The sequence below is a fragment of the Humulus lupulus genome, chromosome 4 (assembly GCF_963169125.1).
Source record: "Humulus lupulus chromosome 4, drHumLupu1.1, whole genome shotgun sequence".
Lineage (NCBI taxonomy): Eukaryota > Viridiplantae > Streptophyta > Magnoliopsida > Rosales > Cannabaceae > Humulus > Humulus lupulus.
The window spans coordinates 80,726,334-80,736,206 of record NC_084796.1 but is presented as its reverse complement, the minus strand read 5'-3'; the positions used below and the strand labels follow the sequence as shown (position 1 = coordinate 80,736,206).

Genomic DNA, 9,873 nt, shown 5'->3' with positions numbered 1-9,873 from the left:
ATACATTTGGGATCCCAAGATTACTATTTAGAAATATTTACAACTCAAAATATGATTTAAGTCGACTAAATGACAAAACTCTTACTAATACATAATTTCTCTCAAAAATACCCTTGGCAGTGGAAGTCAGGCAGGCCAAACATGTACATGTCGCTTCATGCTCTCCATACTCATGGTTGGTCGACCTTTCCCTTGCCCTTACTTGCACCATAGAGCACCCGTGAGCCGAAGCCCGGCAAGAAAACTCAACACAAACAATCAACATATGCATATCCATCAATCAACATATAACAAAGCCGCCAACAAGCTAAACATATAGCGGCCATGCCACCCCAAGCGCATTACCAGGCCCTGGGTTCGCAGTCTATACCGTGAGGATGACTCATGCATCCGAGAAGGGTCTCACCTTAGCGACTTGCACTCCGCGTGCTTAACCCCGCTCCCGGCCCTTGCCGTACTCGGCCTTGCACTGCACTTGCTTAACGCCATTCCCGGCCCCTTGCCATACCCGGCTTCCTGCCATTTCTGGCCTTCGCCATTCATTCATAAATAAGCATACATAGCATAATATCAACAATTACTTAAACATATACCAGACATAAACAATAGGGCTACACCCTGCAATTCAATCACATAGGCCCGTGCTCTGCAATACAAACTATAGGGCCACGCCCTGCTCTACGGGTACAACATTTTTCTTACCTGTATCCCGAGCTTCTTGAGCACAGAAATCCTGAGAACAGTCTCTCTAACCCGAGCCTCGCTGAAAACCTAGTCACAACACACAAGTAACACTCTCTTTACTAACCAATTATAATTGTACCCTGGAACCAATCCCGTGCTCTGGGGACCTCCCGTTTTCCCACACAAGGTGGCGAAAGCGTCCCCCAAGCCCCATGAGCCAAAACCCTAAAAACATAAAATCCCACATCCTGAAAATGGCCTAGCACCGCGGCACAACCTTATAGGGGCCACCAAGAAATTCGACTTGAGATGCTTTCAAATCCAGTTCCAAGCTCAAATCCACAAATTCCTAAATTAAGCTTCACAAAAACTTCATCCCAAAGTCCACCAAGAAAACATGAATTAAACTCACCAAAACAACTCCTCCAATAGAATTCAACAAAGAATTGACAAGAAAACTTACCCTTGATCTTAACTAAGCTTCTGAATACTTGAATCTCTAACCAAGGATCCTTCAAAATCAAGCCCTATGGTGAGAGAGAGAGAACCGCATAGGATAGTGCTGAGAGAGAAATTTCTGTTTTTTTTTTTTTTCCTTTCTCTGCTTTTGTCTAAAATATTCTAGAGTCTCCAACTCCCAATTAAATATAATCTCTTGCCAAAAGTCAAGATTACCCCTTAAGTTAACCTATGTCCTCAAATATCACCAAAGGTAGTTTAGTCATTTAACACATCCCGCTAAGTCCTCAAGTACACCTAAAAATTCCTGTTATTCACAGCATACTCAAATCATTACTAAATTACTACCCGATAGTTAATAAATCTCAAACTCATATTATATACCCAAAAATACCCCTAGGCTCCTCCCGAGCCAGGTATTTGACCCCGTTGTGACATTCCAGCTAAACTGCTCCCTGGGAACGTCTAGATTTGTGCCTCACAAATATATCACCACTGACACGTGGTGTCAATCACAATATACACAAATATTGCATTTATGCCCTCAGTGGACTAAAATTACAAAAATGCCCCTAGCATCCAAATGTGGCCAACATGAATATTTAATTCACATAAACATGCATTTCTAATCACAAACTTATCAAATTCACATATTAACACAATAAATCAAATATTGCCAACCGGGAACGCTAATCAAGGTAATTTTTTAATTATTATTATCTAACATTATTTATTGTCACATCATTTTATCTCTCATCACTTTCTTTCGCCTTATTTTCTCTCTCATCACTTTCTCTCTCGCTATTTTCTCTCTTCTCATTTTCTATCTTTTTATTTTCTCTTTCATCATTTTCTATCTCCTTATTTTCTCTTGCATCACTTATGATGTCATCATTTTCTCTTTCATCACTTACTATATCATCACTTTCTCTCTCATCACTCACTATAAGAAAAAACAGTATTCATAACACTTAAAAACTGCTAACCGGGACTATTGATAGCACTTCTGAAAATGCTAACATAGCCCCTGTTATTAAAAGTCCAGTCTTTTCTATAACAGTTTTTGAATGTTATGTTCGGTGTTATCTTAAACTATTCAATAACACATTTTTAGGTGCTATAATATTCAAATAATAACATTTAGATAGAGTTTTTGGTTATAAATTTGAAGTTTAATCTTGTACTTTTTTCATAACACTTTTCAACTGTTACATTTGATTATTTTGATAGCATTTTTAGTTTGTTATATTATATAAATCATAACGATTTGTTTCGCTTATAATATGTTTTTAAATCGTAACATATAGTAATAAAATTTTGTTACTTTAGTGTGGATAATATATTTTAAATTTTATTTTAATAAGTATACTTATATGGTTTTTTTTTAATTAAAAGATCTTCATTATTGTATTTTGATAAAAAAAAAAAAATTAATCATAAAATGTAATTCTCAATAGATTGATAAACCATAAGTATTACATTAAAAAATAACTAATTCAAACCATGAATGTGTCTACTTCATAAGATATTAGTTCTAACTTACGTTTGAAAGCATAATATAATAAAGTTTTATAATCTTGAACATTTTTTACTTCAAACTATAGTTTGTATGATGTTGTTGCTGCTGCTAATGCTATTGTTGCTGTTGTTGTAGCTGTTCTTCAGATTGTTGTGCTTGACTATGAACCCCAGATGGCGTACTAGTCCTTCCAGGGAACTTGTTCAAACTCTCTGAAAAATAAATAGAGAAAGATAACCAGTCAGATTTGGAGAGCTGATGCCACAAACCTAACATACAATTAGCCCCATTTAAATCATTACTGACTATAATCAACATGAACAAAACAGAATTCAGAAATCCAAATATAAATAAGCATAATAGAAAAAAAAATGAAGATTCAAACAAAGCTTGGGAACAACTGCATGATGAAAACTAAAATAAATAAATAATATAACAAGTGAATGCAAAGCCAATCCCATAACTATCATATAAACTATAACTTACCAAAGCTATAAATAAGAAAAGAGAATACAATGCAAATAAAATCAAACTTGTCAAACAACTTGCTGCCATTAGAGAATACAGTGAATGTATATCAATATGTTTCAGTATATTTTTATTTTACTGTTTTAACAAGTTAATAATGAGTTCATACAACCCTGTAAAGATAAGGCAGTAGAAGAGGTATAGAAGAAATTTCTGCTTGAGTTTCACATACAATAAATTCAGTATTCTAACAGTTAAATTGTGTCTGAAGTTAGCATAATATTATAACAAAAATAAAAGTAAGAGAAGTAATAAAATAGAATAACAAATTTAAGAAACATGAAAAATTTAAATTCCCATTTCACAGACAAAAGGATCTCTAGCTCTCATATTATGTCATGGTGTCAGCCAAGGGTGATGAGGGTGCATCTAACCTTGTAAGAACCTTAGGAACTCCACTAGTATCCCTTGTTATCTGCAAACACCAATAGAAAGGTTCAGGACATAGTTGGTACATACCCTTTCAGATATTTCAAAATCTAATGCAGGCATAAGCCTTTAGTTTGATGATATGGTTGAAAATGTTTTACATTTCAGAATCCTTATTATGATCTTTAATATGTACACACCACTCAAATCAAAGACTCATCAAAACCAAAGAAATTTAAAAAAAAAGCTATAAATATTTTCTAACTACATGAAAGAAGAAGAAATCAGATCCCTACAGTGAAGATAGCAATTGATTGTAGGTGCTAACTCAAATTTTAATTTTTTGGTATTAATACAGCAGAAAAGTAAGCTTAGCCAAAAAAAAAAAGAGAAAGAAAGAAAGAAAAAAAAGAGTTATAACATTACAAAAAAAGGCAATGAGCAAAGGCAGGTCAAGTATTTAATAGAGGTTAGTGAAAAAGCTTCTCACTTTAGGGTGGGCACTATTAGGATTGCAGGGACTTGAGCACCATAAGATATTGTGCTTAAAATTACCAACATAACAATTTAGTAAATGCAACTGAAGTTATGCTTTGGTGGAAAGAGTTTTTGGTAAAAGTATACGTACAAGTATCTCATCATCAAGATAGGAGATCATGAATAGTCTCTGGAATGTTCCACCTGCGTGCATAAGATGAAATGTTTAGGATATTTTCACATTTTATAGTAATAACCTAGTGAGACAGCAGGGAAAAGTAAACAAAAGCATGATTCAATTCTCATTGAAAATTGAATCTTAAAAATCTCTCTTAAAATATAATTATATGGCACCTTATATTTCTAATTACCACATTTTTAATGTTTTTTTTCCTCATTGGTGGTAGGTACTGTAAGGAAACTTAGTGACTGAATGAATAGAATCAATTCTCATTAATGAAGTAATGATACAAAAGAGTATATATACAGAAAAGACCAAAACTAATAAAGTAACTAATCTACAAAATAACAATAATTAGTTACAATGAACAACTAACTAACCAAAACAATTAGTAGCTGTAAAAATTGGCCTAACAGGTACCACATTTTAATGAACTTTTGAATCTTTCTAGGGAATATTATAATGATCAAGTGTCATCAAAGGTGAGTACAAAAAGTATCCTAAGCAGTCAACACTTAATGATCCTTTGGCAAATTTATCATGACAGCAGAAAAGCTACAAGTTATACTATTATAATAATAAGTTTTTCAAAATTGATAAATCAAATCAATAAAATTACTCATAAGCAAAGGAGATTACATAGCAAAAAGAGATTGAGGCATAGAGAATGTTTCAACAATTTACGCTAGCAGTAATTTATTGTTTCAACAATTTACTAGTTGCTTCATTAACATAGATATGAATATAGTAGACAATTTTATAGAGAGAGCTACAATTATGATATGAGATTCAGATTCAGATTTTACCCAAAATTGTAGAAAAAAAAAGATGAGACTTGGATTTCTAGAGAAAATCTAAAATGACAGAGAGAGGCTCAAATTTTACACCTTAAATATGAAATGTTGAAATGAGATAGATAAATGCTTCAATACAAGGGAAAAAAATTGCAAAACAGAGATTGAAAAGAAGATTCCTACATTTTAATAAAACAAATGAAAAAACAGAAGTGCAGGCACATCCTTTGTTGCCTTATTATTTATATTTTTTCTAGTACATTTTTTTAATGAAGTGAACAGTTTTCTCTCTTTAAACCAATAAGAATAACTAAATAATGGATTGGGTAGATAACATCAAAGACAACCTCAGCATGCAGTATAGATGCGAGGATGTTAGCCTTTTATTATAGAGCTTTTACATTGCCTAAGAGGGACAAGTGTAATAAGGAGAGGCCCTACTTACATGTCTAAAGACGTATTGAAAATCCATATACTATTAAAATCAAGACAAGCAATATAAAGACAATGAATAAGATAACACACAATCACTTGAATATAGTACAGTCTTCATAAATCGGATTGATGAAAATGTGATCACTGAAAAAGAAAATACTTTTTTGCCAAGTTAAGAGACGACAAAGCCACTAGAACAATGTCTTCCCATATATGGAAAAAAAAAACATTAAGAAAGCACTATATCAAGGAACTCTTATAAGCACTTTTTTTTAAAGGAACTCTTATATACATCTCACTCACCTGTTTATTAAGGTCATGGAAAGCCTCCAAATGTGATAGTGCATCGACCGTTGCCAAGAGAGCAATCATGCCCTGAAATCATTCCACAAAAATGTTAATTAAGGGTTTCCTAAACTTCAGAGATGTAATGTCACATTTCAACATGGAAAGCAACATGTTAAGACTTAAAACTTACTAATATTGGGGAGTCTGCACCAAGGCTTTTGTCACGGAAAAATGAAGCCGAATCCATTGACGCCACAGTCAATATAATAGGCTTACCCTGATCTGAGGAGGAGATATTAAGCGGAGGAAGTGATGACCAAACACTGCCCTTCATAATTATGAGCAATAGTTAAATTCAAAGTAATTTAGGAAGGTCAAAAGAATAAAGATAAGAAGAAATGTGTTGATCTTCTAAATATGTGTTTCAAACACTGAAAGTTGATGGAAGTAAGTTTCAGCATCAAAGATTTGAATCCTACAAAGCTCAACTATAGACCAACATACATATTCTTTTGACCTCCCCTGTACAAATAAAACTGAGAAAAAGAATCCCATGAAATCTTCCCCACTCAAAACAATAAATACACACACACACACATATATATTTACATATAATAATATAAAATCTAATAAGAAAGAAAATGAAAACCAAGCCAATGAGAATAAGGACTACATTCTAAAATACAAGTCAGATTTCGAACTCAAAAGAGAGATGAGACACAAATACAAATCGTGAACCACATTTAGAGCTGTTAGACTTCATTATGGATACCAACAAATGCAAAATGAGTTACCTGTATCCCCCTAATGGAAGGCAGGTCTCCTCTTTCAAACAAGATTCTGAATCACGAGTTCCAGCTTTCACTGTCTAATCAAAACAAATGTATCACAGATTACTTGAAAACATCATTAAGCCAACAACCAAAAAATGTCTGCGAGATAAAGTCAATAAAATGCACTAGAAAGTTAAAAACAAACAAGCTACCTGCATCACAAGATCAAACTCAGCCACAACAGTGGTATAAGATCTCTATCTCTTCAAAATTTCTTCAGAAACCTGCATATGAGTGACATCAAAAAGTTTATTAACAATAAACTAAAGCTGCCAAAAAATTGTCTTGTGGTTGGGGGGGGGCAAACATCAACAACAATTAAATACAGTCCATTAATATGAAAATTGAAATAACTAGACTTTTTCTTTTAAAAGTGGTTTCACTTCTTCAGTGGACGGTACAAAATGAAAACCAAATGAAATGACACTTACTACCTCTTGGATGGTCTTCGTACTACTCTCCGAGAGCAAGAATACAGGAAAATCATACTTGTTCCACAATATACCAGATCCCTGAAAATGTGGAAGGAAGTTGTTGGTCCAATATATCAAACAGAATGTTAAAAGATGAAACACGAACAATACATTAGATAAGTTTGGCATTTATAACCAGTAAAAGTAAGGAGTATATAATGTTCTAACTTTTAATATGTGAAACACATTAATACTCACCTAAACAAATGTGACAGGTAGAATTTAAGTTGTTCCATGTTCTTCAAGTAGTATAATAAAGGTAAGAAAAATTATATTTTTACAATATCATATATTTGTATATTGTACCAGTGCTTACCCCAAGAATTTAGTCACTCTCATGATCAGTAGAGATTCACTTGAAAGAAAAAACAAAAAACCCCAACTCCATAACCAGTATTATACACACTATAGCTTAAGGTATGGGATAAGTGAATAGAACATAAACCAATGCTAACAGTTTTTCTTTCAAACTAATAACTTAGAAGTGGCTAAGGATCACACCCATTCCTTAATTAGAAGACCAGTGATCACAAAAGAATAATAATTTTTTTAAAAATCCCAAATTCGAATTCATTTTCCTCAATGAAAAAAAATAGCATAAAGTTACAAATCTTATATTTAACTATATGATAACTTGAAAGTACAGATAACATTAAAAAAAAAAATCAAAGCAAATATATGCAAAAACTACTTTGCTCAAACTATAAACTACCAAAAAGAAACATTTTATATTTGTCAAAAACAAGAGAAGAAGAAACATTTTATTGATCCAATACATATGAAATGTTTTGTGTAGTCTTGGCAATGCACCACATCTTTTAGAGTGTAAAGTTCTGCTGCCGTTGGACAGAATTGGAGCACATATATATATATACACATATGGATTTCAAAGTAAATACTTTTAGATTCTAATGCTGGCAATGTCAACAAGCACTCAAATCATATAGCACTGAACTTCCAATTTCACTGCAAAAAGTTCAATTCTAAAGTTTACAACCCTCTAATGTGAGTGTGAGTGTGTATTTTTTTAACTTACCATGTGAAGCAATGCAGGATAATTGCAAGATTTACTCTGATGAGGCAAAGATTCATTGTTGAGCTCCACTTCAATATCAGATAGAAGATGTTTCAAAAGGGCCACATGAATTTTCCCAAGCAACAAGGAATCCTGAAAGGCATGTTAGAGAACATATTATAGCACTGAAAGAACTTAAATCAAAAGAGGTAAGATCAAAAAGAGAAAACAAAATGTTACATAGAAGGTAAGTAAAGTCAGATTAAAGATGAAATAAAACCTTGTCATGAAATGCTTGAGCAAACTCATCAAGGGTGAATGGGCAGACATCAATGACAAGAGAGTAAGTATAGAGGAAATGGAAAACCTGCCAACAGAAGTCAACACATATTTTAAGATTAATGCCAATGATAGGTAATTGTCTCAACTAAATGCCTTAATATATTGCCATTTCAAAACACATGGAGAAGAGAAATGGTGGGGTGGAGACCAGCATTTCACAATAGAGAAAAAAGATAGGATAATAAATCTTCTCAGTCAGAAACAGTGTAATTGGCAAATAACATACAAAAGGTTCCAATGATGCAAGAAAACATTGTAATCAGTAAAATACACTTCACATAAAGAAATTCAACCCCTGACCAAACCCTGTTAACAACTTGTTGCTTCCTAACATGAAAAAACAAAATGGGCAGAGTTGAGTGAATCAACAAAAATATGAAGGATGATGAAAAAATTACGCAAACCAGGAATGTCCTCAACTTTAACAGCTTTCTTAGGAATACCAGCTTCTTTCTTTTGAAAGTCAATCCCCGGATAAACAATGTGACAGTTCGAGAGCTCTCTTATCTTTTCATCAATTGTCTGTCTCTGGCGGCGAATCATAGTTGACAAGTCAATATATGGAAGCTTTGGATCAATTTTGCATTCCATAAGGATTCCTCCATCATAATCTTTTATGTACCCTTGCCAGCGATCTTTCTCCAAGTGAATCTCCTTTGTAAAACCCATAGCCTTTAACTTGAAACTCTAAAACTAAACAAGTACTTTGTTATTAAATAATGAAAGGCTTTTAGGGAAAACTCTTCAACAATATTTGAAACTCTAAAACTATGTCTCAAGAAAATAACTAATTTAAAGATAAGAGGCATGCCTTTTTTTTTCTGGCAGATTTTCTTTTCTAAGCCAATAAACATTCTCCTATAAATGCGTACCAAGACATCAACAATATTTATTATGGGATAAATTATTTCCACTTCATCAATCTTACACCTCGCACATGGAGCAAAAACAGTGTTACATACCCTTAATGAAATGCAAATATTGGCTATTATGCCTAAGATTGTTGTTAAAAGCAAAAGTATAAACTCAAGCAGCACCAAGTCTGACATAAAACCCAACTAACAAATAATAATTGTATTATATATGCCCAAAGAAAGAGTGACCCGGATGAAGACCTCCTTCACAAATGAAACAAATACAAAGAAACCCTCATCGCAAACCAGTAGCTATTTCGGTATACTAATCAAATTAAAATGAACCTTAAAACTGAAAAAAAATTTAAAATACCCAACTTTTGCAAGCTTAGAACACTACTGTCGACGCCAAGCCTATCACTTGCAAGACAGAATGAGAAAGACAGAAAGAAAACGAAGAGTGAATGAGAGTAGAAGAGAGTAAATGCAGGGAGGGACAACAAAAAACAATCAAATACTTTATAAATACATATACACATAAATATATATTTATATATTGATTATATGTAATCTGTATATAAAAAAAAATTTACCTCACAGAGATGTTCTTGCTTCCAGCACG

General features: G+C 33.0%; 1 long non-coding RNA gene across 1 annotated transcript; it reads right to left on the bottom strand.

The window, feature by feature from the left end:
• Positions 1-5,974: 5,974 nt before the first annotated feature.
• On the bottom strand, positions 5,975-7,097 carry LOC133829052 (uncharacterized). Its single transcript, XR_009891488.1, has 4 exons — positions 7,002-7,097; positions 6,720-6,791; positions 6,529-6,602; positions 5,975-6,057 (listed from the first exon to the last, which is right to left on the bottom strand). It is a non-coding gene; the product is annotated as an uncharacterized LOC133829052 (long non-coding RNA).
• Between the last annotated feature and the right edge of the window lie 2,776 nt (positions 7,098-9,873).